The sequence below is a fragment of the Ovis aries genome, chromosome 7, assembly GCF_016772045.2.
Source record: "Ovis aries strain OAR_USU_Benz2616 breed Rambouillet chromosome 7, ARS-UI_Ramb_v3.0, whole genome shotgun sequence".
Lineage (NCBI taxonomy): Eukaryota > Metazoa > Chordata > Mammalia > Artiodactyla > Bovidae > Ovis > Ovis aries.
The window spans coordinates 30823724-30849794 of record NC_056060.1 but is presented as its reverse complement, the minus strand read 5'-3'; the positions used below and the strand labels follow the sequence as shown (position 1 = coordinate 30849794).

General features: G+C 38.1%; 1 protein-coding gene and 1 pseudogene across 10 annotated transcripts in view; one reads left to right on the top strand and one right to left on the bottom strand.

Moving 5' to 3' along the window:
- Positions 1 to 26071, top strand: part of MEIS2 (Meis homeobox 2) — a 222269-nt gene that overhangs the window by 125321 nt on the left and 70877 nt on the right. The window lies entirely within an intron of this gene.
- LOC114115960 (U4 spliceosomal RNA) lies at positions 20255 to 20426 on the bottom strand (annotated as a pseudogene).

The window sequence follows — 26071 nt, the reverse complement described above, 5'->3', positions numbered from 1 at the left end:
AAATATTTGGGAAATAATGAGAGGCAAGCTGACATGAAAATATTGCTAAATTAGATGTTTCAGTTCAGTTCAGTCACTCAGTCGTGTCCGAGTCTTTGCAACCCCATGAATCGCAGCACGCCAGGCCTCCCTGTCCATCACCAGCTCCCGGAGTTCACTCAGACTCGCATCCATCGAGTCCGTGATGCCATCCAGCCATCTCATCCTCGGTCGGCCCCTTCTCCTCCTGCCCCCAATCCCTCCTAGCATCAGAGTCTTTTCCAGTGAGTCAACTTTTCGCATGAGGTGGCCAAAGTACTGGAGTTTCAGCTTTAGCATCATTCCTTCCAAAGAAATCCCAGGGCTGATCTCCTTCAGAATGGACTGGTTGGATCTCCTTGCAGTCCAAGGGACTCTCAAGAGTCTTCTCCAACACCACAGTTCAAAAGCATCAATTCTTCGGTGCTCAGCCTTCTTCACAGTCCAACTCTCACATCCATACCTGACCACTGGGAAAACCATAGCCTTGACTAGACAGACCTTTGTTGGCAAAGTAATGTCTCTGCTTTTCAATATGTTATCTAGGTTGGTCATAACTTTCCTTCCAAGGAGCAAGCGTCTTTTAATTTCATGGCTGCAGTCACCATCTGCAGTGATTTTGGAGCCCCAAAAGATAAAGTCTGACACTGTTTCCCCTGTTTCCCCATCTATTTCCCATGAAGTGATGGGACCAGATGCCATGATCTTCGTTTTCTGACTGTTGAGCTTTAAGCCAACTTTTTCACTCTCCTCTTTCACTTTCATCAAGAGGCTTTTTAGTTCCTCTTCGCTTTCTGCCATAAGGATGGTGTCATCTGCATATCTGAGGTTATTGATATTTCTTCCGGCAATCTTGATTCCAGCTTGTGCTTCTTCCCGCCCAGTGTTTCTCATGATTTACTCTGCATATAAGTTAAATAAGCAGGGTGACAATATACAGTAGATGTTTAGAAGTATTTAATTATAAATAGTGGGCTTCCCTGGTGGCTTGGACTATAAGCAATGCAATGTAGGAGACCCAGGTTCGATCCCTGGGTCGGGAAGATCCCCTGGAGAAGGAAACGGCAACCCATTCCAGTATTCTTACCTGGAGAATCCCATGGACGGAGGAGGCTGGTGGGCTGCAGTCCATGGGGTTGCAAAGAGCCAGACATGACTGAGAGACTAACAGACCAGTTGTAAGTGCTAGCAGATGTCCATGGACAAGTCACATCATATTTAAGCTAAAAAACATCAATTTTGGAAATCAAGGGATTTATATATCTTACAAATATTTCAAATCAAATATTAGTGCTTTTAAAATAACAGATAAACAGTGTCTTTAGTTTTGAGGGATTTCTTTTCAGCGTGAAGCATAGTTACAGAATTTTAGTTTGATGTTTTAATTTCTTATTTAATTAGTATCATGTCAATCATTTTCTCAACCCTGGCCCCACATGTGAGGTACTCTTATCCTGTTTTATAAATGAGCAAAGTGAAGCTCAGAAAAATGAGGTGACTTGCTGATAACGAAGTGAAAATCAAAGTCGAGTGTTTTCCTACAGCTCTATTGGTGTTTATTGGCAAGTACAAGGCATGCATGCAAATACAGACTAAATCTAGTAGGTACTTCACTGATTTAAAAGATAGTTCTTAGCCTACGCAAAGAAATCTTTTCTTGGTGCTAAGCAATAGAGGCAGTTTCAACAGATTTGTGGATAACAGGAATTAGTTTCAATATGAAGAGTCAGGGAATTCTTCATTGTTTTTGTACAAAGAAAACAAGTAGTTCCGTGAGTCATCTACAATTGAGTCCTCTAAATTCTGCTTTAGAAAAAAAGAGAGTTTCTTATAAACTTGAATCTTAAGCCCTAGAAATATTAAGGTTGTTTGAAAACCCAGAGAGACGGTGGTAGTGAGTAATGTCCTCAGGGCTCCTTAGGGCCATATGGCAACATCACTGAACGAAGGAAAGAACAGGAAGAAGAAAAACTTTTAAAAGGCACAAGACTAATAAATGAATTTTTTAAAATAATTATGATCAGAAAAAGCACATACAGATGGAGAGAAAAAATAGAGGTGCTTTGTGGATGACCTCTATTTGGTTACTTATTCCAAATGGGGAGAAAAACTAATGTGCTTCTTTATTATATACCTGGTAAGTGGATAACTCTTCTTTTAAGAGGTTTAACTTCTGAGTCAGCTTGGCCAAGGAAAACAGCCATGCACAAGCAAAAGATCTAACAAATGTGATCCTGTGCCATTTTTAAAGGATCTTATGAGTATCAGAAGGGCTGTTTGATAATCCTTCCCACTTCTTCAGGTGGGTCTCACCAACCACAGTTGAATCATTTGGTCCTCTCCATTGAGTTGTGCTTATACTGATATAGCTGCTGAATTGTTACTTAATTTTGAGCTGCTTAGAAGTGACTTGCGGTTACTCTCATGGTCTTTTTAAGAATCTTAAATCTAACTTGACACTCATTCATTCACTCATTTAATCCGCATATATTTATCAAGTCCTTGTTTTATGAATCACCCTCTGTGCTAGGCACTGAAGATACAGCGGTAGATAAAAACATAGATGCAGCTGCTGCCGTTGTGGTACTTAGAGCCTGGTAAAAGATAGCTGGGGTAAGTGCCCAGGAGGATAAACCTAGGAAGCTTTGAGAGTATATATTGAGGGAATTGACCTGATCAGAAAGCTCAGCATCAGTTAACTTCAGTTCTGAAATAGGAAGATATGGGCATTGAGGGTGGGGGATAGGTCATAGAGAAAGAAATCAGAAACAGCAGGTGCAAAGGTCCTGTGTGTGGCAGGAGTGAGAGTTCTAGAGTTGTGGAAATGAAAGGGCAGTGTGAATAGAGGGGAGCCAGCAATCGGAGAATGTAGCAACCTGACTCTGGAAGCTTCTGACAAGGTCGTCTGGTGCCTTAAAGGCCATGGTAAACATTTTGATCTTTTGCCTGAGGGTAATGGGAAAGCCCTTGAAGCTTGTCAAGCAGAGGAGTGACAGATCAGTCCTTTACAGTGATCATTCTGCCTCCAGTACAGAGATCATATTGGAAGAGGGTCCTGGTCAATGCTCAGAAACTAATTGCTGCTGCTGCTGCTGCTAAGTCACTTCAGTCGTGTCCGACTCTGTGTGACCCCATAGATGACAGCCCACCAGGCTCCCCCGTCCCTGTGATTCTCCAGGCAAGAACACTGGAGTGGGTTGCCATTTCCTTCTCCAAAGCATGAAAGTGAAAAGTAAACGTGAAGTTGCTCAGTCGTGTCCAACTCTTCACGACCCTGTGGACTGCAGCCTACCAGGCTCGTCCACCCATGGGATTTTCCAGGCAAGAGGACTGGAGTGGGTTGCCATTGCCTTCTCTGCAGAAACTAGTTAGGGTATGTCTTTTTAAAAACTCAGTCCTTTTAGTTATACTTCACTTCTTCAGTTCTATGATCTGCCTGTTATATCATATCATAACTTTTCTGTGTGTGCCACTAAACTGAAGACTTCCTTTTTAAAACCCTTTTATTTATTGACAACATAATGGAACATCACAGAAAACTTGCTATCTTTTAAAAAAAAAAAAAGCTACATCCTCTTTATACCCATACTGTTAGTTTTATGTCCAGATTTTTTTTTTCCAGTTTCTAGATGGTCTGTTTTGATACTGCAAGGTCTTTATCACATTCCATTGAGATTAAATGGAAATGTATTAACTGTAGTTACCTGTTGCTCCACACTGAAGACATTTAGGTAAGAAGTTTTAACCAAAGATGACAGGATCAGTGAAATGCTGTTCAAATATATTCTTTTTTATTTTTTAGCAATAGAAACTAAGATGGGAGAGCATATTCTGCCACTTTCAACCCCAATTATGTGAAAATCCCCCTTTATGGAGAATGTAAAGTCTCCTAAGTATTTGTATTAAGAATAATGCATGTTGCTTAGGCTGTTAAAGAAATATTGATTTCTGACCCTTAACTGGAATACTTAGCTTTCATTTCTCTTCTTTTTACATAAATTGTGTATATTGTGTTCCCCTCAGGGAGAACTTAAAAGCATTTTGTGTTATAGAGGTTTTGTTCTAAGATCTTATTGCTTTTGAGATGAATAAATGGCAGTCTTGCTATCACTGGAACAGACCTATTTTTTTCCTATGTAACAAGGCATACAAGTACTACACGGCTGAATTTGGCCCCAGAACTTCTCCAGTTCCAAGCCAGTTTCTTACGGCCAAATTTAGCTTCCAGCTTTCAGCCGATGAGAAGCTTTGGCATATAGACAATCTAATTTTTGTTCAGCAAAAAATCTCCTTGGATGTTTTAAATATAATTTTAAAATTTGTATTACCAGGTAATGCTTACGCATTTCTTAGGGATTGACTGCAAATGCTTGCTCAGAAAACAACATACCTTAGGGGCACTTTATGCCAGCCTTTGAGGTATTAGAATGAAATGGGTTGGCATCAAAATGTTTCAGTATGCTATAGGAAATGAAATATGGCCAAACAGGTTTTTATATTCTGACTATTCCTTTTTCCTTTTTTCCGTTACTAGCCAGAGGCAAGTAAATCAACTTTACATCCCCTCCCTATTTTATTTTTAACTACTTCCTAGGAAGTTTCAGGGTTTTTTCTCTTTTTTTGGCTTATTCTTTGGATAGAACATAAAATGGGAAAATTGCTTTTAAATGTTTCTCGTCTATTTATCTGTTGATGTGTTGTTACCTTAAACACATTTAATATTACTAATTAATTTAATTACACATCCTGTAGACGCATTAACACATATTCTGTTATCTGTTTTAATGTGACGCCATGCACTCCCACAGCCACCTTAACTTAAAGCTTTAATTGCTTTCCCCTAAGCCTCCGCTCATGTTTGATTTATCTGATTTCTTTGTATAAAGATTCTCTAGTTTACGATGTGTACACAAGTCATTAAATTGGTGTTGATGTTTATGCAGTGAACTTGCCAACTGGTTACAGCAGACATCCCTTTATGAATTTATGATGGGGCAATAAAGACGAGTGTCAGGAGCCCCTTGTATGGGTGAGGAATCACTTTCCCTGTGTTACACTGGGGACACCAATGTGGACATGTGCTCTCATAGGAAAGGGCAATGTTGAAATCCAGATTTGGCAAATTGGGAGCATCTCTAATTTACTGCAGTGAGGGAGAGAGAGAGCGTGTGGGTGTGAGAGAGAGAAAGAGAGACAGAGAGGAAAGGGAAAGAGAGAGAGAGAGAGAGGGAAACGTATTTAAATGCTTTCACTTTGAAACAAAACTATATTACATTCAAGGGTTTCAACCAGGAGCCTATTCTTTGTAAACCTGACTGGGTACATATACAGATTATTATAGAGTCTGTGTCAGTAGTCTACAATTTATCTGCTATGACAAGTGAAAGAAATATTTGAAGAAGAGGGCTATGTATGGTTTCCTTTTATCTATACATTTTTGTTTGTAAAAAAGACAAATACTCTCAAGTATTATGTCATGAGAAGCTGTAGTTTACACTTTTTCATTATGAAGAGATCTTCAAAGTCTATAGGTACGAGTTTAATTTCCTAATTCTTGTGCAGACACAAGACTTCCTGAGAGTGCAAACATGCTAATTTAAAACAGCAATGCAGATGTTGCTATGATTTATAGGTGTTATAGTAGTGCTCCTTCATGTTCTAGTATGTACTGACTTGATTATCATTGCGGTTTTTACTTCTCATTAATATTTGCAATTAGAAGTCAGATAAGTCAAGTCTTAATTTTCAGTATGTACCGCAGAAGATTTATCTCAAAGTATTACTTATTTCAGACTATGCTCTGTGTGTAACTTTGTCTGCACATAAGTGCTACTGCAAATAATCAAAGAACTAAGATAAAATGGAAGAACCCAGAAACATAGGAAAAGCCAGCCAGATAAGGGGGAAAAAAAAACCCACTTTCATTTTTGAAGAGAAGGATGGACGATCAGGGAGGTGGAGAGAAGGAAGGAAGGAAGGTGTTCCAGATGGTTCTGAAATGTGTGCAGCACAGGAGAAGATTCTCAAATGTCATGTGGTTTTCTGAAGAGACAAAAACAGGACTTCACTGTTGATGACAGAGAAGATAAGCTGGAAGTGAGATAGTGAAATTCATTTTTATCTACATTTCCTCCCAATTCTCACCCTTTGTGGAAGTTCTTTCTTTTCCTAGTGAGAAAATTCAGATAATTAAATGCAGTTAAGAGTGCAGACTAAGAGAAGAAATGCAACAATGTCTCATTAGCAAGGTTGTGCTGATGAGGGGCTAAATTATATGCTACCCCTTACAAGTTAGAATGACAGAAATATCATAGAATATTCTTGAACTACCTCTAGCAAAAACTTAAAGTAGAAGAAGTTAAGGCCAGTTTACATTTCAGGATGAGAAAACAGGGTAAAAAGGACTGGTTTTGATCTGTGGCAATCATCTATTCAACAGATACATTTTTACTGGGATCTTTTATTACAGTGTTCTGAATTAAGCATGTGCAGGATCAAGAGACGTGTGAAATATGGTTTCTTTCATTGAAGACCTCACTGTCTTGTGGGGAAGTCAACCCTACCCGCTCCCTCGCCCCCCACCCCAGTATCTGTAACACAAGGTAGTACGAGATCTCAAGTACAAGTACTTGAGGAATATAAATGAAGTGTGACTCAGATATCAGCTGATTCCTTTGACCACGCAAGTGAGTCTGTTTTAAATCTATACAAACGTGATGTCAAATTCAGCTGCTTCATCAGCTTCCTCAAGAAACCCAACCATATAAGGATTTTTTTTCAATTCCCTAGCTTTACTGAAGATTTGTAGTGTCATGGAGAGGTGTCACGTCACACACTACACATGCCACTTGAAAAATACTCATTCTACTCATATCATCCCCAGGTATTCCCTTTTAACCTTACTCATTTCTCCATCTCTTCTACTAGGCAACTCTCAACACAGCTTGTCAGCCCTTTATTCAACTGAGTAGCTCCCAGCTTTGACAAGAAACTTAGCTGCCACTAGACTCTAGGCTTGGAAAATTCATTTCGACCCCCATTTCCCAGCCTCTAAGCTTATCAAAGATCCTTTTCACTAGAGCTACTGATTATTCCTGCAAAGCAATTATTTGCCAGCATCTAAAAAATAAAAATTTATTCATATTAGTTTTTTTGGAAAAGAGAGCAAGAATCACTTCAAAGTGGTGATCAAAAATCTTAAAGAATGGCATATCAATCAGAATAGGCTATGTTATGGTGCTTTGACAAATATCACCAAAATCTCAGTGGTTTAGCATAATGAGGATTTATCTCTCGGTCACACAGACTCAGCCATGCATTCATTCTACTGTCTAAAGCAACTATCCTCCACATGCAAGTTTAGCATATATGGTCCTTGCATCTTGTGGCACCTCCATCTCAACAAGTACCCCCGTGACTTCAGCAGCAAGAGAGAGGGCCTAGGAAGTTCACATCTGCAAGTGAATTCATCAGCTCCAAAATAGCACAGGTCCCCTCAATCACAGTCATCTGTCTAGAACTAGTCATATGGTCCTGCCCAATTCTTGGGAAAGAGAGACGCAGAGGGACTGGGAAACATAGACTTCTGTGTGTATAAAATGGGAAGAAAGCCCAAAATAATGGTGAACACGTGAAATATCTACAATATGGGAAGATTGTGATGGCAATGATATAGGAATAAAGTGAACAATGAAGCCAGTGTGATTTGGTTAGGGCTTTACATGTGTGTTATAGAGTAATGGGATATAAGTTTGGAAAAATGGGTTGAGGCCAGATTATGAAAGGCCTTTCACCACAGGCCAGAAATCTGTTTTATTTGTGACATGGAGCCATACAAGTTTTGGGAGGAGTATGAATGACTCATGCTGTATATTGTGGGGGTGCTGGTGGTGATTTGTATTGAACTGTAGTCAGATTTAGAGACTTGAAAACCAGTGAAAGATTTTCTTCTAAATCAGCTCAGTATGAAGTAGCACTCAACTTGTGCTGTTTCTGGGGAAACAAAACGGACTCTGGCCTAACTTATCTCCCACTACACATCTCAGTTGAAGATTCGTTTTGTACCTGCTCTCACCTTATTCTGCTTTCTTGCTGGCTCAGATGGTAAAAAATATTCACCTGCAATGCAGGAGACCCAGGTTCAATCCCTGGGTCAGAAAGATCCCCTGGAGAAGGAAATGGCAACCCACTTAAGTATTCTTGCGTGGGAAATTCCGTGGACAGAGGAGCCTGATGGGCTGCAATCCATGGGGTCGTGAGAGTCAGACACAACTTAGTGACTACACCATCACCATCACTATATTCACAGTTAAAGAACCCACCACTTTTAAGACCAGTTACCAGACAAGATATTTAAAAAAACCACACCTCTGAGAAAACATTCATGTTTGGAACCACCCGTGAGGTCCGCAAGCATTTTCTTTTATTATTGGAGTATACTTGGTTTACAATGTTGTGTTAGTCTCTGCTGTATAATGAAGTGAATCTACTATATGCTTACGTGTATCCCCTCCCTCGTGAGCCTCCTGCCCATCACCAGCCCCATCCCACCCATCTAGGTCAGGTGAGCACTGAACACTGAGCTGTGTTCTCCGCACTATATAGCAGGTTCCCACTAGCTATCTGTTTTATACATGATAGTACACACATGTCAATTCCAATCTCCCAGTTAATCCCACCCTCTCCTCCCCCTACTTTGTCCACATGTCTGTCCTCTGTGTCTGTATCACTATTCCTACCCTAGAAATAGGTTCATCTGTGCCATTTTCCTAGATTTCATGTATATGCATTCATATATGATAGTTGTTTTCCTCTATCTGACTTACTTCATTCTGTATGACAGACTCTTGGGCCATCTACATCTCTAGAAATGACCAAATTTCATTCCTTCTTATGATTGAATAATATTCCATTGTACATACGTACCACATCTTCTTTATGCATTCATCTGTCATTGGACATTTAAAATGTGTTAAGGTACAAGAGGTTGGGAGTCAGCTATGTTAAGATGACAGGACTGATGTGGAAAATGCCAGTGACCTGGCAGAGCAATGGAAAACATGAGGGATTCTGATTGGTGACTCTTTACCCAATATGAACAAATAAATAGCTATAGTTTGTTATGTGTTTAATTATTATGTGCCAGACAGCATCTTAGTACTCTATTCCTTGAAGCTGATCTGCAACACCTGGAATGGTCGACACCAGCTGCTTTTCCAGCCCTGTCCTTGCACTTCACCCCTGTCTGTGCTGGAGGACACTGGCCTCCTGTTCTTCCTGCCACCTCCTAGCTGGCGCTGCCTTCTCTGCTTAGATGTCACCTTCTCAAAATGCTCTCCCTGACCACCCTATGTAAGAGATCAATTCCCGCGTCCACTTTCTATCTTGGTGTAGAAATAACCTCAATGAAGTTTATTTTTTTCATAAAACTTATCACCTTCAGGCAAATTCTATATTTTTGGTGTAATGCCTGTGTCCCCTCTCAGAATGTGAGTTTCATGGGGGTCAGGAATTTGTTTCTTTTGTTTGTTACTGTATTCCCAGTAGCTGTAACAGTTCCTGGCACTCAAAACTGTTTGTTCAATTAACAAGTGACTTATGTAAGCTTCATGAGACCCCTCTGAGGTAGGCACCATTAATTTTTGTATTTTATGAGTGGTGAACCTGAGTCCTAGGGTGGTTTGGTAGCATGTTCAAAGTTTCCCAGTTCCTAATCCATGAGGCCAAGATTAAACACCAGAACCATCTGATTACACAGTTTGTATATTTTGCCACAGTACTCCGATGATAATCCTATACTTAGATCATGGTAATGGAAAGTTAGCATGAAAATTATTCTTTAAGAATCCAAACATTTCATGTATATGTTTGAATCATTCATCTAACATTAATATATAATTACTGAAAACATGATAAATATTTCTATATGCATGAGAAAGTAAACTGACCCCCACCCCCACCCCCCAAAAAAAGTGTCTTGTGGAGCTAATAGAGGGTGATCTTGAAGAGCAAATTTGCTCACACGGGCCAAATGCTTCCTCCTGCAGAGTGGGCTGCCTCCCAAAGAATTAGCCTCTCTCAAAATGAATTATTAACCCCAGCGTCCTGGCCAAATTCCCACTTGGATAGTCTAGGAACTGTTCAAAACTTGGAATCTATTGAAATTAGCCTGGCTTGATTGCAGTCTCTGCATTAATTGTGATATAATAGAGTTTCTCCAGAGATTTGTGCATATATTATTCTAATCTGTATAGACTGGCTTTGTCTCTTAAATTTTTTTAGTTTCTTCTTCCCCTCATGAGATATGGCCTGGATTTCTTTATAAGTTTTTCTTTTTTTTAAATTTCACTGCATGAATAACTGTAAGCTCCTTTTTCCTTGGACTCGCCAAGCCTTTTTTCACTTGAACGATTAGTCTCTTGGTCATTATCGCAGTGTGTTGCAGACATTAGCCACAAGAAGCTTCCAGATCCCCAGCTCACTTACTCAAGTGCAAGTGTAGCTTGGGTAGGAGCAAAGTTCATTCAGTGAAATTTTCTTAATTGTCTCTTTCAAACCCCCACTCCTCAAGGATCTTATGTTCTAGTTCTAGGAGTCATATATCCATTTTTAAGTTTAAAATACCATTCATTTTTAAGTTTAAAATAACTGGCCTAATGGTGTAATTGTTTAGGACTCCCATACTCATCCTAAATTATGGGTATTAATTTCTTCAGACAATTTTGTTAAATGATTTACACCATTTGTTTTGGTCATAAGTAAGCTCTATAATGTCACCTAGATTCTAGAGAGGCAGAGAGGTATGAGTTTAATTAAACTACAGAATCTTTTTGCTTATGTCAAATTGAAACAAATACCTTAGAAATGCATTGTGTTGCATGGTTTTGATCGTAACTGTAGAGTTGATATAGTTAATTAAATCTTGTCAGCATCACGTGATTCCTTCTGTAAGTTGGTCTTTCTTGCCTTGAATTGATACAATCAAGTCTTCAGTATAATAGATTATGTTATAATGGGTACTTCAGCAGTGTTTTCATACTGTCAGCTTTCTCTCTAATCTATGGAGAGAGTAAGAATGAAGATTTTGTTGAAAGGCAAAAATTATTCATAGGAAATAGTTGGCCTCATAGATTCTCAGCCTAGGGAAAGACATTGAGAACACAAGGTTTAAGTCCCTGCATTTCATCTGTCTGGATCGCAGACAAATGGTAACTTGCTTCTGCTTCCTGCATTCCATTCTTTACCTTTACCAAGTGCAGTGAGACAATGGATGTGAGCCATGTGCATTTAGAACTTCGGCAGCTAATATTAGAAAAATGCTTTGAAAATGACAGATGGAAAGAGCTATAAATGCAATCGCTAATGGATTTATGCACCCTTTCTCTCTCTATTCCAATCTATTTCTACCAGTATTTTCCAAAAAATTTCCCAGGGCTCCACCTGAAGTGTGACCTGATGGCACCATAGCACATGTGTTTCCTGAGTTGGCTGAGTGTTTCCAAAACGTATCTACACTTTAAATTCAAATGTTTACCCACTAGGGTTTAAATCATGGAAAGTGTTACTGCCTTAGTGTGACAGCCATATACTTCAGCCTAGACTATTGTTACAAGTGCTGTGGGGCTTTCTACAGGTTTTTCCCCCTTTATCTTAGTCAATATGGGCCTAGAAATGTATCATTCCTTTTTGGGGAAAAAAAAAAAAATCAGATTTTCAGTAGTGTAAATAAATTGACAGAGTCTGCTTTTAAATCTGTAACAGGCAGAAACTTCCCATCCCCTTGCCATGCACCTCCTCCCAACTATGAATGTGACAAGGTAAAAAGCCTAAACACTGACATTTCTCCTGCTTCCCACGTGCACTTGAAATGAGACACTCCATACTTCAGTCTCAGGTCAACCCCGGAAATGTATTCCTTTATTTACTCACTTAACCAAATATTTATTGAGCTTGCACTGCTCTCGCAAGCACTTTTCTAGAAGCTGGATATACAGCTGTGAAAAAAACACAGATGAAAACCCAAGCACTCATTAATAAGTCCATCAGAATGTTTCATTTGGCATTTCCTGTAAACATCTGAACTTGTTCATAAAGAAATGTAGAAGAGCATTAGTCTGCTGAGGGAATTAATTGCTTTGTAAGAACATTATCTTATGAAAGAACTCAATTTAGCAAATAGCAGGCTCCTGAAGTAATTCAACTTAGAATATTTATACTTACTATCAATTGTATTCCCAAATGTCCAAGGAGTTAAAAGAAAAGAATATCTCCAGAGAGTTATTCTAAGCTCAATAACATCATTAGCATTTCAGTCACTTAAAATTAAAAGGATGAATGTGTTTAGGAGCTTGAAGAAGAGAAAAGAAAGCGTATCCAGTCAAGTGTGAAAATACCCACCTCAGTTTCTGACAGTTCCTCCATTCCTCCAGATACCAGGATTCTTAAATTTCTAGTCCGTGCTGTTACTGTTGTTTAGTCACTAAGTCTTGTCTGACTCTCTGTGACCTCATGGACTGTAGCCCACCAGGCTTCTCTGTCCATGGGGTTTCCCAAGCAAGAATACTGGAATAGGTTGCCATATCCTTGTCCAGGGGATCTTCTTGACCTAAGGATCAAACCTGTGTCTCCTGCATTGGCAAGCAGATTCTTTACCACTAAGCCACCAGGGAAGTCTTCTAGCCTAGGACCTGGCACCTATCCATCAATGTTTTCAATGTTTGTAGAATTGTACAAACACCACTATGATAAATAATGCACACAGTATTCATTCCTTATAAGAGTATATTCCTGAGTGAGTTAGTATTCAGTCCAATTCTTTGCGGACCCATGGAGTGCGGCCTGCCAGGCTTCTCTGCCCTTGGAATTTTTCAGCCAAGAATTCTGGAGTGGGTTGTCATTTCCTACTCCAGGATATCTTCCCAACCCAGAGATCGAATCTGAGTCTCTTGAGTCTCCTGCATTGACAACAGATTCTTTACTGCTAGTGCCACCTGAGAAGTCCAGTATGTTCCTCAGTTCAGTTCAGTCGCTCAGTCGTGTCCGACTCTTTGCAACCCATGAATCGCAGCACGCCAGGCCTCCCTGTCCATCACCAGCTCCCGGAGTTCACTCAAACTCAGGTCCATTGAGTTGGTGATGCCATCCAGCCATCTCATCCTCTGTCATCCCCTTCTCCTCCTGCCCCCAATTCCTCCCAGCATCAGAGTCTTTTCCAATGAGTCAACTCTTCGCATGAGGTGGCCAAAGTACTGGAGTTTCAGCTTTAGCATCAGTCCTTCCAAAGAACATCCAGGACTGATCTCCTTTAGAATGGACTGGTTGGATCTCCTTGCAGTCCAAGGGACTCTCAAGAGTCTTCTCCAACACCACAGTTCACAGCATCAATTCTTCAGTGCTCAGCCTTCTTCACAGTCCAACTCTCACATCCATACATGACCACAGGAAAAACCATAGCCTTGACTAGACAGACCTTTGTTGGCAAAGTAATGTCTCTGCTTTTCAATATGCTATCTAGGTTGGTCATAACTTTCCTTCCAAGGAGTAACAACCAGTATGTTCCTAGGCCATTTCAAAATTGGCTGACTAGGTTAGAAAAGATGAAAAAGTAGGGATTAATACATTTCTTTCTGAATTTCTTCCCCTTCTGTATTTCCTACACTGTACACAATTTTAAAATGTTCTAACATCTGAATTGAGAAAGTATTTTCTTTAGTTTCTGCCAGGTTAGAAACACTGATACTAAATGGATGCTGATTTGTAAGTGGGTCTGTGCAAAGGAGAGTTTGTCAGTCTACTTTCTTTCACTATCCAGATCAAATCCAAGAAATGATCTTATATAAGGGGTCAGAGTCATGAGTTGATGGTGATTTTTGTTCACATTTTTTAATTCTTTGAGATAATTTTTGACTCCTCCTATTACCTCTCGACTCCTATTACCTATGACTCTTCCTTATCTTGCTTAAGAAAATGTGCTTATTTAGATAAAAGCATAATCAATATATAATCAATATATAATCCTAGAATATACATAGAACAATACCTTGCATTTTACTTCATGATTTTCCACTAGAATCTAAAGGCCATTTGTGGTTTATTTCTCGCCATGTGGCAATCCTTAAGTGTTTTGCTAACTTCTTAGAGAACTAAACCCACTCAGCTTATGTTGCATGAGGTTATATTCCCAATTACTCAAATAAGAGTATTTAAATTATTTAAATATTTAAATAATGCACATGATTCAGTCAGTAACACCTGAGTATTCATGGTTTGAATACTTCAAAATACCTTGTTTAAAATGAAAAACTTTATTATTCCCTTATGGTCAATTGGTCAACTCACCTTACTCTGAAATGTCAGTGCTTTTTGTATTATGGTAGAATACGGGTCAAATTTGAGTTCATCTGTTAAAAATACAACACACGAGGACTTCCTCGGCAGTCCGGTGCACTTCCAAAGCAGGGGATGAGAGTCCAATCCTTGCTTGATGGAGGACTAAGTGGCCAAAGGAGAAAAAAAAAAAAAACCTTGCCAAGCATGTATCAGAAATGTCAGAGGGCACTGTCCGTCATGAAGAAAAATCACAAGTAATATGCAAACTAACAGGCACCGACAATCAGAATGGCTTCCCAGGTGGCTCAGTGGTAAAGAATTTGCCTGCTACTGCAGGAGACGTGGGTTCGATCTCTGGGTCAGGAAGATCTGCTGAAGGAAGCAATGACAACCCACTCCAGTATTCTTGCCTGGGAAATCCCATGGATAGAGGAGCCTGATGGGCTACAGTCCACAGAGTTGCAAAAGAGCTGGACACAACTTAGAGAGGAAGCAACAAACAAGCAGCAGCAATCAGAATGGTTGCTCCACTAATTAGAGCAGATGCTGGCCATAGTGCTTCATACCCGTTGAATTCAGCTACATTAAAGATCTGTCCTTTTGGAGTCCAGTTTTTGTAGAGACAACCCCTTTCAGGACTTCTTAAATCCTTGTAAGAAATATTTTCATGCAAAAATGGAATCTTTTGTTCTAAGAATGTAAAAATATGCTATCAATTTCTAATATACAAAGCAGAAGGAATAAGAAGTAGCTATTGTTTTCTATAAATCTTATCACTTAATGCATTGGAAAAATATGGCCAGTGCAGTAATTTTAAATATTCATATTTTTAATATGTCCCCTATTATTCCTCTTTCCTTTATCCAAGTTGATAAGCAGATGCAAATACTTTCTGCCAAGGTCAGCTTAGCTACACAAGTTAAGAAGAGCTTTTTCTTACTATTTTCTGGTTTGCTATGCAAATTAGAAAGAAAATAGCCATGCACTAATATTTAAGTATACTCTAAATGTATTCTAGCATATGTCCTTATTATTTTACATAAAACTTTTAATCTCTGTTTCTGTATTTTAGTCCATACATTTTAAATTTATTTGGATGTATTTAGCATAGCATTTAATTATCATGGTAAAAGGTTAAATACTTAAAAACAATTTTAAAGATTAAATACTATCAAATGATTTGTTATTTCAATATTTGATCACTTTTACCTTGAATGAGTAAATGTTTAGTCAAAAGATATTCAGAGTCATAGATATATTTTTAAGTGCATATATTTTTTCATTTTCTTTGCTTACAACATGGATTAGTTTATGATCTTGTATACATAATTACCAGAAGATACATAGTCAAAGGTATGTTCAAAAGACATTTTGGAGGTGCTCTACTTACCGATGAGTTTCATTTGCTCTAAACACAAATTAGAAACTCACAAACTGGTGTTTTTTCCATCTGCTTAGAAACACTCTTTGTTTTGAGTATCTGGGTGCTCTAAAGCTTGGGTAGAATGGTAATGGGGCCATTATGTGCACATTGGGCTGCTTGTGCTCAGGCGAGTCCGACTCTTTGAGACTCCATGGACTGTAGCCTGTCAGACTCCTCTGTCCATGGAACTTTCCAGGGAGGAATACTGGAGTGGGGTGCCATTTTCTTCTCCGAGGATCTTCACAACCTAGGGATCAAACCCGAGTCTCGTGTATCTTACATTGGCAGGTGGGTCCATTATCATAGATAAATGTGGCGGTACCTTGTTCTGTCGCCATCTTGATGTAGTTAGCTTTCACTAAACAGGCTGCTGTTAAAAGGGGAAGGAAAAACAAACTGATAAGATAAAACTGTGGGGAATTCCAAAATAAATACTGCTAACTGACCTTTTTTGGTGGCTCAGTTAGGCATGTTCTTGTTATGGTACCAACTGATTGCTTTATTTACTAGTATGGTGCATAACTAAGGTAAACAATTGGGTAATATCTTTGGCTTATATTTTTGTAATTCCTAGACAGACCAATAATGGTCTTTCTCCCATAGTTTTAAAAGTCATAAATTCCAAAACATTTGGAGAACATGGAGCTATAATTTTTAAAAGACAAGTTTTTCTTTTAGCTCACTTCCCTTTTTAAAGCGTGTATCTCTAAGTAAATAGTTGTATCCCATGCTCATTCACATGCAAAAAAAGCTTTGTGTATATTAGAAAAAGAAGCCAGTAAGAAACCTCTCAACCAATTTCCTAATGCTAGTGTTTAAAACCTTAGAATTTTTATCTTGGTGAACTGTAAAATCAAAGAATTAACTCTCATTAAGGGGTTCTGTTTCATCATAGCCACTCTGATTAATACCTCTGTAAGATTGTACAAGAAATGCTCAGTCACTACTAAAGTTTTCTTTTTAACCACCACACTGTGCATCACAAGAAGTCATCAGTTTATAGCTACTTCCTTCTTATGACTTTTTAGCTTATCATTAACCCCATTCTCTTATCCTGTATTCTGAGATGAGTAAAGAAGATAATATCCACAACATTTCCATTGCTTACTCTAGAGATAATAACCTTTTTGAAAAAGAGATAACCCTTAGTTTCTTTAAACAATTTCTTCCTCTTTAAATCCATGTTAGCTTTCTCTTGTCAAGTAAGACTTTCAGTGCATTGTTAAGTAAATAAGACAAAATTATTTATAGCATAGTCTATGCAAATGAAATTGGACTAAATATACTGGAATTGTTTATTATTCCTTGTAAATCTGCTCCATAATTCTTTAATATTTAGCCTACAACTTTTTATCCAGACTTTTTTCATGTTACTAAAGAAGTATAATGGATTTTTAAAAATATTTTTATTTTTATTTATGTATTTATTCGGCTATGCCAGTTCTTAGTTGCAATGTGTGAACTCTTAGTTGCAGCATGTGGGATTTAGTTCCCTGACCAGGGATCAAACCCAGGCCCCTTGCGTTGGGAGCGTGGAGCATTCACCACTAAACCACCAGGGAATTCCCAAGATTAAGAGCTAAACTAACTTTTTTTTCTAATTCAGTCTCATATGCCGCTGTGTCTGGGCCCGTTCAGTAGGATTGTTGTCATAAGATTAGATACAAGTATCTAAGTGGTTTGATATTATATATCTTTAAAGCAACTCCTTAGCCTTTTTAACAGGAAGAAATTAAATGTTAGTGAAAAGTCCTATGTACTTATTTCCTTTCCATAGTTTCTTAGTGCACCATCTGAATTTGCCAGTTTCTACTTAGTACTCTATGTTATGAAGTTATACTTTTGTTTTGAATAAGAGCTGGTTTTTCACTATTTCGCTGTTTGACATGAGTGAGTGAGGTGAGGTGAGATGAAGTCGCTCAGTCGTGTCTGACTCTCTGTGACCCCATGGACTTCTCCATCCATGGGATTCTCCAGGCAAGAATACTGGAGTGGATTGCCATTTCCTTCTCCAGGGGATCTTCCCGACCCAGGGATCGAACCCGGGTCTCCCGCATTGGAGGCAGGGTGTCTCCTTCCTTAAATCTCCCTTCTCATTTGCTATCTAGCTTTCAACTCAACCTTTTCTCTTATTTCAAGATAGTATTTTTAGGATGCAAAAAATTCACTTGTTTGCATTCTCAAATTTGATTAATTCTACATACACTTATTGATACCTTGGCATGCTAAGCAGTGAACTAGATTCTGGAAATAAAATATGGATAGTCAGTCCCTGCTTTCAAGGAGCTCAGAATGCAATAGGAGAAACTGACAAATAAGCAAGTATTTACAATGCAGTGTGGCTAATGAAGAAAAATAGGATTACATGGGAATATATGGGATATAAGAATTAAGTAATTTACAGGGTAAAATCTGGCTACTGGTATTCATGATTCCTAGGTAGAAATAAGATGTTCTGTAAGAAATGTTCTTTGAGGTTATATAAGTATGAAATTTGTTCTCTCTGAGGAAGTCACGGACATCTTTAAAAAAGGAGGAGGCCAACCAAGTTTAGGGCAAGCCAGTTTGCTTCAGCCTTAGTTTCATTAGACATAAACTGAGAAAGTTTGTATTAAATGACTTCTGACTTCTATTTCTAAAACTCTGAGTCTGTAAGTTTTGTTTTTGCAGTTCACTGAAAAATCTAAATAGCCTAAGCCTGTTTTGAAATCTATTTCAACAAATGATCCATAAAATAAATAAGCACGAAATTCAATTTTTTGGAAAAGTGGTCTGGCTGTAGAACTGAGTAGCCCCATAAAATATTAATTTGGTCATAGTGTGGAAATGTGAAATGACTGTTAAATGAGTCAAGGCCTTATTTGTGGCCTTTGGCTCATTTGGTAAGATTACCCATTAGCCATGTAGGCAGCATAACACGCATGGTCAAGCAGCTCATGGGAGCATCCTAACAAATGTTAAATAAAAATTATCTTTCTCTAGCCTTAGGAATATATTGCTGTTATTTTCAAAATAAGACTGCTCAGCTTTAAAATCTCAGTCAATAGGAAAATAATTATATTCGTTGCGCTTAAAATCCTGACTACTATCTGCAAATGTTTTCTAATGTGTTTTTATGTTTTTATGTTTTTTTTGGAAGTTTAGAAGTGGAATGAGTGTAGATGGTTTCTGACCATCATCTAATTTCATTGCTTCTGCCCATATGAACTCCCTTTATATCACTGCAATACATGTATACGTAACATTTCCCTTTGCAGATGCAAAAAAGTGTTTCTCCTTAGTCCTAAGACATTTTTTTCCTTTGTCCTTAACTTTGGTTTCATGAAAAATTCCTTCTCCATTCTTTAATTTACCTATATCTTGATAATAATAAATTTAAAATCTCTGTATGATAATCCATCAGGCTCATTCAGTATTCCTTTAGCTTATCTACAAAAGAGCGTGTGCATTTCTCTTTGCTCCTTTTAATGAGGCCTTCCTACTGTGGCTCTAAATATCAACCAAACATGTTAATCTCTTAGGATCTGGCTATTATTAAAATCTCTCAAACCTTTTCTGAATTTTAAAAGATGTGATTATTATAATTTAATCTGTTTACTTCCACATGAACTCAAATGGAAATGAATCTCCTGAAATAGCCACATTTTCTTCCTCTCAAATATACATCTGAGATTAAAAACAAAACAGCTAACTAATTTAAATCTGGAATCTGGGTTTCTATGATACCAAACATCTGGATGAAAAGTGAAAAATTCAGTAGATGTTTTCAAATATCCAAATATTGTGTCGGTAAAACAGGTAAATGACTGAATCTTACCATTTTTATCTGAATTTTTATGTATCATGTATATGGCACCATCAGTCCTTTCTAATAAAAAAGTGTCAGTTTCAGAAATAATGCATTCACAAATACGTACGTATTGAGTACCTATTCTGTAGGAAATATTCTAAGTGCTATAGAGAGTTCAAGGTTAAAGGCTTAAACCTTGTCCTCAAATGATTTGCAGTCCAGTGAGGGCTATAACACAAGAACACACATATACCTAAAAGATAATGTAGCTGGGAGGAGAGAAAGCACTGTGGAATTTGGGGGAAAGTGACTACTCAAGGCTAGGGAAGACTTTCCTGGGGACCTGGTGTTTGGACTGACCTTGATGGACATGCCAGAATCATGGAAATGGAAGGGAATGTTGCAGTCACACAACATTTGAAATACACTCTCCTTTAGCACCTTGGAATTTTACTTAAATCCAATAATACTAAACTAGCCAGATGATTGTAACAACTTTTGTGTCATTTTTCATTATCAAAGCCTTGGGTCTCTGTATGGTTTTTGTGTCTAAATGTGTTTCTTGGGTATTTTGATGAATTTATATTCGTTTCCCTTAAGAGTTTCAATTTTCCACAAAGAAATATACTGAAATTTGCTCTCTGTATGGTCATTATAAAAATTCTACCTTGTACTTTGCTTTTCAAATTAGAAAAATGGATATCCATTTTTCACAGTTCCATATACATTGCATGTTTAAACCTCTGTCTTCCAAGTTAGGTGATTTTTTTAAATCTATTAGGATCACAGCACTGATCAACTTTTTAAGTAGCAATAATCACACCTTGGATAAACCTCATTGGTACAATACTGCCACTGCACAAAGCTGATCAACTTTTTAGAAAATCCCAAATCCTCAAGATTTTTGCCTCGTTCGATCAGAGTCTAGATCTAGGTCAAAGCAAAATGGTTCACCTCTTCTTCTTCCCCCAACCCTGCCTTCCCTCTTTTGCCTCATCGTCATCCTTCTCTTTAAAAGAAAAAATACAATCATTTTTAGCTAGAGGGAGATAGGGAGTAAACTGAGAAAATTTCTGATAATCTAAAGCATGCCACATGTATAAATTGGCTCAAGTAGCTGAAAGGTAAAGGGTGGCTGGGTTTAGATAAAGCTGGATCCAAGGGCAGAAATGTGCATGAATCTATTCTTCATAGCTTCTGGCTCTGCTTTTGTCTGTGTCCTCTGCATCCTCCATCAGCCTCTCTCCATTTGGTGGCAACAATGGCCTGATGGCAACTCGACACAAATTCTACTGACTTAGTAACCCCAGTGACAAAAGAACACTTTTGACTGACAGTCCTAACTGACTCCTATTAAGCTCAACTTGGCTTCTATCTTCAAAGCAGCCAGGATGATTAGCTATGTTGATTGGCTAAGCCTGGGTCAGTGAGCCACCCCCAAGCACATCTCTGAAGTAAAATCAAGACGCTTTTATCAAGAGAAAGGGGGAAAGTTACTTCAGTGAAAAACTTTAATGTTAGGGTGGGAAAGCCCTCCACTAAATGTCAGGAGAACAGGTGGTTATCCCAGCGTTTCCTGTTTCTGTGGCCAGGCATGTAACGCTGTGTGCATCTTGGTTTCCTTATCTACATAAGTTAGGTTGCAGGACAAGGTTCTGTTTGAAGACCTTTTTGCCTCAATATTTTGTGGTTATGATCTCAAGAACTAGGATAAGGATAAGATACCCAGAAAATGCAGATTTACAAATAGTAACACAAAGCAAGAGATACATCACGTCTCATGTAGAAGTGGTTTTGGTAGAAATTTGACCTTAGCTTTGTAGTGGAAGAGCAAAGGCTTTTTACTGCATCCTGAGGTAGTGATAAGAAGCTCAGACAACGTGAGAGGAGAGGAGAAGAGTGTGTATGTGTATAAGAGAAAGAGAGAGAAAGAGTCAGGGCGGTTCAGAATTAACCATCACAGACTTTATTATTATCATCTCCATAGATATTTCATAAGGCATGTACACCTTTGTTAACATCCTCATTTGCCATTACAGAGACTAAGTCCCAGTCTTGTTCAAGGTGGCAGAACTACTTACAAAGCTTAAATGAGAACTTACATCTTTTTTTTCCCACTCTTCCTAGTGAAAGAGACATTGAGCCAGAGTTGGGAGTTAGCGGAGAAATACAAAAGTTTAGAAAACCTAAGGCTTTACTCTCAGAAAGTTGTACCTAGTCAAAGTGTATAAGATGTGACAATGAAGGGCTAAAAGCTATAAATGCTAAGTAAATCACTATATGAACCTAGTGGAAAGCAGATTACATCCAGCTATGAGGATGTGATAGTTTTTAAATATCTTGCTTCTGGTTTCATGTTGAGATTTCATTTTGTTATATACTCTAATCATGACATCAGAATTTCTGTTTACTTAAATTAAATTAATGGTCATTGAATAAGTTTGATAGTCCACAAAAAGACATTTATTTATTCAGGAGTTAGATCTTTAGCACCAACTGGTTTCAGTTCAGTAAGCCTGGTCCTAGAGCAATAAGTGATATATACCTGTATACCCAATGCAGTTTCATTGCCCCTATAGAGAAATTGCTTAGAGGGTTTCATCTATGAGCATCATCATCAAACTCAAGGTGACCTGAATTAACTCTATAAACGAGGTTGTATTTTGGTCGGGGTGGGGGTGGGGTGAGCAGCAAGAGGGGTAAGGATTGAGGAAAAGGAAGTGGTGATCATATGACCAGTTTCCAAGTTTTTGCTCAAACTAAGATCCTGCCCAACAAATTATTTGATCACTTGTCTCCATGGCTGTATTACAGCCATTACGGAAGAAACTTGAACTGCACATTGTTCCTTAAAGAACTTATCTAGTAAACTTTATACACCAGTGAGTCAAACTCATAGGATAGGAAGGTAACCTTAATGATTGATTCTTGACCTGCTCTTCTTTTAAAAATCCAATGAATAACAAAAGAGAATATCTAACTGTATAAAAAGTTGTATTAGTATTTTTTTTTTTTTTAAGAAAAATGGAGTATAGGGGCTTCCTTAGTGGCTCAGTGGTAAAGAATCCACCTGCCAATGCAAGAGACATGGGTTCGATCCCTGGTCTGGGAAGATTCCGCGTGCCACAGGACAACTAAGCCTGGGTGCCACAACTATTGACCTGTGCTCTAGAGCCCGGGAAGCACAGCTGCTGAAGCCCAAGCACCCTCGAGCTCATGCTCTGCAACAGGAGAAGCCACCACAATGAGAAGTCTGTGCGCTGCAACCATGAGTGACCCCCACTTATCACAACTCGAGAAAGCCTGCCTAGCAACGAAGACCCAGCACAGCCAAAAATAAACAAAGAAGTAAAACAAAGTTTTCTAAAATGGAGTGTATAAATTACTTACAATAAATTATCATTTTGAAATTCATATTTGATTTTTAAAAATTGCTTGCAGCAGTATACACGCAGATGATATAGGAGTATATAAACAGAAAGTAAAAGTCTGCACCCCAGGCCCTACACAACATGAACCGTTGTTCAGTGTGTGTTTTTACAGATGTTTTTCTTGTATGACAAGCATTGATGTGTGTATTTAATTAATGTATTTATTTAGCAATTTATCTATTTTACAAAAGTTGAAGATACACGGTGTTTTACAGTTTCCTTTTTTCACTCAGCTATACGTGAGGAAAACCTTTTTGTGAGAGCTTCACGTTTTATTTAACTCTGATCCATTTGATAATTTATTGTGTACTTTTACTTCATAAGATGATTAAAAATATCACTTGAAGTTTTCTAAAACATTAGTATAAATCCTTTCAACCTGGAATAAAGATCATGATAAATTTGGACAAAATTTTGTTCCAGTTTGGACAAAAATGGACAAGGATCAACCACAAAAGAAGATTATTAAGTGATTTCACCCAAGAACCGTTTCAGTGATAAATTTATATTGTAGATCTGTTTGCATGTACTTGATCAACCAGGTTAACCCCAAAAAGGAGGAGAAGAAAAAAGTCTAAGGTCAGTATCTGGGATACAGATACATCTCACATTCGAATGAGTCTTTAGAAAAAAGGCAATTTAAAAAAATTTCTATCTACATTGAGTCATAAGCCATACGTGTCTTATTAACTTTTTGAACAGTTGTCAGCTGATATTCAAAATAAGAGAATCTTTGTGAGTCACTTACATTCAACAGTGGCTTTAAAATTATTGGGGGATGTGAAAAACTTTGACCTATGCTGGGTCTTTCTTGATGAAGGGAATCATCATCATTGCTATCATGTTACAGTGTACGTTCTTATGAGTAAGTTGAGCCACCTCTGGGCCACTGGACCAATGTGGGTTGGCCCCCATCAGTGAACAGACTAAACTATAGCCTTATTCCAAGAATATGGAAACTGACAACAAATTATTGCTTGTGGTCTACTTCCAGTTTCAAGTGCAAACATACCAAAGTTTATTTTAAATTTGAGCCAGTCAGACATTTAGCAATATACATCAAAGAAGAAGTGAAGGCTTCCCATGTTTATTATTTCAATATGATGTCTGTTCTAATAAAGTAGAAGAATGCCTATGACGGACCATGTAGTAGAAATTCTCTAGTTCCACAGTTTGGCCTTAAATATATACATATATTTGTAAATTAATCCAAAACACATTGCCATGGTTCCAATTCCTCTGAAAGCTGATTGTTTTCTGTCCCTTTTTTAATTTTAGAAATACAGTGGCCGACTGCCAGAACACTTTCAGATAAACAGTCCACTCCATGTATAAAAGGGGCATAGAATCACGAATGTTCAAAACCACAGAATGTTATTTAAATAAGTTAAAGTTATTACGGTCTTCCCTATTAATTAAAAAAAAAAAAGCCATCTGTGCAAGGTGAATTTTTGTAAGGTCCCAATTTTTTTTTAATGATTGTGGATGGAATTTGCAACTGCTTTCATGGTGAAAGTACAGTTCAGGGATTCCCAAGACACAATGCACTATTTATGTAATTTTGTGGTCATTGACTAAATTTCTAATAAAACACTGGGAAGAATTCTTATTATTCCATCTGAATGTACAGTGCTGCTTGAAGGAACTGACTGTAACTAACTCTACCTTTCTATTCTACCACCTTAACCTCCTAAATCTGTATTTCATCTGAACCTTCTCTGTGTATGTGCACGTGTGTGTGTGTCTCTGCCTCTGTTTCTCTCACATACACACACACATTGCAGCCCACATTTTGTCAGAACTGTCTTTGACAGAAACATCGCGATGGTGAGCAGGACTGAACACCCACACCAAAAAGGGAAAAAGAAATCACTGCATGAAGAAACAGCACACTGGGCAGCATTGCCAGTGCAGAGCTATACATCCCTGTGACGAGGCCGTGTTTTCATTTTTGTTATTTGCAGAATTGATTTCCATTGGGCAAATAACCTATAAACCTAGTAGGCTTTCAAAATCTTAGAGGAATAAAAAGTCAAAGGGTGCTTCTCCCTTGAGTGTGGCAGGAAAAATACCACGACAAGAAGGATCTGGGGATCTTTTTGGTCATTTTCCCTCCAACCAGTGTTGCCAGTCGATTAAAATTTGTACCGTAGGTCTTAACCAGTTTGAAGCCACTCCCGGCGCCTGTGATGAGCAGTCCTTCTTGTTTGTGCGGTCATTCATTATCTCCATTACCAAAAGGAGAATAGAGGACAATTACATTGTTTGGACGAATCAGAGTGTTAGGAGGAGTATTTGTCATGGTAGCAGAGTGCAGCACCTGACAGGCAACGATTGATGGCCAGGAATGAGTGTGAGTGGCCAAAGCTGCCTCATAGGATGCAAATTACTGACTGTGGATTCCAATTTATCCTGTTCATTTTTCTTGCCCGTGCTGAAGACCATTAGTGGTTTTTGAAGCAGTGAAGGGGTCATTACTAATGTGGGTAGGCTTGAAGCAGGAGGGAGAAGGAGGGGAAAAGCCTTCTGTAATTACACAGCTTTCAGGAACAGGCTGGAGGCCCTAGCCAAAAAAATGTCAACACCTCGCAATCAGAAAAATTTATTTTCATTTTATGCTTAACCCATATTAACTCAACATTATCATCTTTCTTTGTTAACATTTGCAGAATATTAAAAGCCTGGCTTCTATATTAATACAAATCTAGTTAACCCCTTTTGCAATACAGGGGATTTTGTTTAACCTAATGGCATTTGGTGTTGCTAATAAGTAATTGTGCACATTTTGGATAATGCACGCTATTATGGAAGATGAAATACCTGAAGAATAAAATCTTAGATGAGTGAAAAATATTCACTCTCAAACACTGGAATGCTTAGAATGCTATGAATGGAATACTTTGTTGTTCCTAACGTCACCCTTTAATAACATTGATGAGAAATATTTATTCCTGGAGGCTTTCTAGTTTAGAAACGATTTTGACATGCTGTATAAAAGTTTACTTTTCTGTTTAAGAAAGCCTGTGAATTTAGAGTAGGGACCGATTTAACAGATATATTTTATAATTATGTATATGCCAA